General features: G+C 34.9%; 1 long non-coding RNA gene across 1 annotated transcript; it reads right to left on the reverse strand.

Annotated features, from left to right (window-relative positions):
* Positions 1 to 1,014: 1,014 nt before the first annotated feature.
* Positions 1,015 to 3,154, reverse strand: LOC130313890 (uncharacterized). Its single transcript, XR_008861733.1, has 2 exons — positions 2,816 to 3,154; positions 1,015 to 2,702 (listed from the first exon to the last, which is right to left on the reverse strand). It is a non-coding gene; the product is annotated as an uncharacterized LOC130313890 (long non-coding RNA).
* Positions 3,155 to 3,559: the final 405 nt, after the last annotated feature.

Below are 3,559 nucleotides of genomic sequence, written 5' to 3' on the forward strand. Positions count from 1 at the left end.
AACCCACAAAAAAATCCGCCCGTGTGAATGTACCCAGGGTTCACACTTCAGAATTTCCAGCTAGACAAAGTCTGACTAAAGTTTGCTGCCAGCACCAACTGAATCAACCCCCATAGACGGCAATGTCTGCAGAGCGGAAATCTCCCAGAACATTGTTTAATGTTCTAGAGAATTTTTTGAGTGGAAAGTCTACCTTGAAAACTCAGTGCTGCAGTGTGCAGCAGAAAATCTGCTCGGAAATTCCGTTGTGTACGCCTGGCCTAATTGGTAGGAGTCCAGGACACTCTTTTTCCTTTAGGACTGCTAAAACAAACTGACAGCAGCACTAGGAAAATACCTTGCTACCTTTCTATTATATCCTGTCAACGGTGGTCTACACATAAAGCTGAGCTGACAGGAAACAGTAGCATTGCACTTTTCTAGTCCCACTGCTAGTTTGTTTCAGTGACTGTCTTGGTTAAAACAATGTATACTCTTTAATTCACGTAAAAACTGAAATTCAGCTTATAAACACAGTAAAATGGTAGTGTTTATATATGAAATATTTGTCAACCTATGCATCACGCCTTCAATAGGAATTCTGTTTGAAGAACAGCAACAAAGGGGGAAAAAAAGAAGTGCATCTTAAGCTTAAAAGGATAGTTGTTAAGAAAAATTTTTTTTTATTGTGGCATAATTAAAACAGGATGAAAACAAAAATCATAACCATCATTTTTTTTATCCTATTTTAATTATTCTACAACAAATTTTGGATGTCTTTAACTTCCATCTTTGCTTTTTTGGTTCTACTTGTGTTTACCGGGAATCAGTCATCTGTGCTTCCATCAGATGTTTCATGCCTCCTTACACACCACTTCCATAAAATAGCAGTGAGCTGACCTATAGATCTTTTTCCTCTATTTACATTTCCAGTAACAAAAGGACTGATCCACCTGCAAGTCATAGTTAACACAAAGATTTCAGAGGCTAGTCTTATGACCGATCAGTCTGTAAATAAGAAAAGGAACGCAAATCTAGAGAGTGGGTTCAAATTTATTGTACAACTTCATATAAAAATATGCTTCTCAATATACAGTTCACAGATACATTATTGATAGTAAACATTTGTGTGCAAGTTTTATTGATTACAGAAAAAATAATATTGGTTTATTTTTCACAACCTGAATTTGTCATTCCCACAGGAATATGCTGAACACCCATACACAGACACAGCTTCTAGTGGATTTCACTATGCTAATATAAGACAAACTGGATCACCAACATTGCTTTCTGTTGTAACTTCATACAAAATCCATAGCATCCAATCAAATAATAAAGGTTTTATTAGTGCAACTTAAACAATGTAGGCAAATGACACACTGTTTGCTATGGCTTTTGTACAGATTTAAACCCGTATGCAATGTTAATTCCCCTCATTGCTTATTTTTCCTAAACAAAGCTCTTTCCCACAATCTGTCTCCCGTATCTACAACCTGCATACAACAGGATAAAGCGCATGAAATAGTCTGTAGAAATTAAAAATAATAAATTCCCGGAGATTTTATAAGGTATAATTTAAGAAGACGAAGCAACATGAGGAATATGAACTTGAATTATTATAAGAATGGAAATAGATTTAAAACTACTGCCAAATAAATACATGGTAAATACCCATTTCAATATTAGGTGCATACACAAAATGGGCGATGAAGAAAACACCAACAGAGCCTACAATTTACTTCTGTACATAGATTATTTTTCCAATCCAATGAGTACAATAGTCAAACCTTTTTATAAAACATTGACGCCTGAGAACGCATTCACATAATTGCTTTAAAGCTCAGAGCCTGTTGTCGGCTGTTGGTCTGATACGAAAAGTCTTTGTTACAAAATTGTCACAAATGCATAAGACAGTGACGTAAAATAATTATCTTTGGAAAGCAGAACAGCTAAAAAGACAGCTGCATTGTCAATTATGTCAATTTTTGTTTATCACAACATACATACAAAGAGGTTCCAAAGGAAAAAAATATTAACTTACAAGCCACGTAATGCCTCAGTTGATACAACTGTACGGAGGCTTAACATGCAGCATTTTTATTAAACAGCATGTTGTCAAATGATTCTCCATAGATGTAACAAGGCATGAAAAATATATGTGTAATAAATGACAAACAGACTATAAATATTTTATTGCTGGTAACAACGGCCTTTCATATGGAAACCTTCAAAGGTGCTTGAAGATACTTTGGCTCACAGGGCTTGTCCTGTTGGAAAGGCCATCACTGGAAGATAAGGCATCTACACTTGTAAACATAGAAATTACATAGCAGCGGTATACCAGGGATGCATTCAAATTCCATTTCAACAAATTTAACCTGAAATAAATGTTTTTTTGTTTTTTTTCTTTCTTTGCATGGCTTTCTGAAGCGGTCACATAAAATAATCTGCATGTGCCAAATATAGTGGATATGCAAATCTGTAAAACTTCTATAAAAAAACAAAACTTTAATGTTAATATGAGTTGCCACCATACCAGCACGGTGAGACCAGTTCGTGAAAGTTGCTTGGCCAAACCGAAAATGCGTTAGCTTGGTGGATTCCCAACATCAACTGTTATTTTTGTGTACAAAGGAAACTTTTCAATCTTGGTGACGCTGTATTTAAGAGAATTTATTCCATCAGAATTCATGGTTTGTCTTGTATGGGAAATCAGATCAAACCTGTAAAAGGAAAACATTTTTATGTTGACATATAATTATTTTTATACCACCTTCTGTAAAACCTAAAACAATTATAATGGAATACCCCTTTAATATGATATCAAGTGAAATACCTTTTAGGATTTGGATCATTCTTTGCATCTCTCTCATGACGTATCATTCTGCATTTTCCTGTAACAGCATCAGGCCGTGATATTGACATGCCCCGTGAAACAATCCTGTTTGTGACAAACCAGGCAGGACAAATATTAATTGGCGCATAAACCATTTCTTGCTTATTAGACACACTGCTAGTTAATATTATATAAAAGTCACACTTAATAACAGCTATAAAAGTTAGCAGCTGAAAACCATTTGGGAAAACATTGGTATCTTAGCAAAGGAAAGCTTTATATTTATACTAGATTACAAATATATGAACTGTTCCTCTTGCAACATTATTGATGTTTAGTAATGCTTTAATTAATTGTAACGCAGGGTTAACAGCATAACCCCCATCCCCCCTCCAAACTTTTTTTTATTTTATTTTTATTTCACCCTGCAAAATATTTCATTTTGTTTTGCACTGCACTGAAGGGTGCCATTAAAAAGCCACCCTGCAAAAACACAAGCCATCATGTGGACTGAAAAACAAAAGAGCTATGGCTCTAAGAAAACAAGTAGGACAAAAAAGGAAAACCCAATGTGGTCATTAATCATTTTTATTTATTTTAAAATTTTTTTTTTTACAAATAAGAGCTAGAGTTGAGCAAACTTACAGTAAATTGGCTCGTGGCGAACCTCGCAGCTCAGATGTTTATTACTTTAGTCTGCATAAATTATTTTCGCTTTCCAAGGGCTCTGGTTGCCTGGAAAAG

This window comes from Hyla sarda, unplaced genomic scaffold (genome assembly GCF_029499605.1).
Source record: "Hyla sarda isolate aHylSar1 unplaced genomic scaffold, aHylSar1.hap1 scaffold_1788, whole genome shotgun sequence".
NCBI classification, from domain to species: domain Eukaryota; kingdom Metazoa; phylum Chordata; class Amphibia; order Anura; family Hylidae; genus Hyla; species Hyla sarda.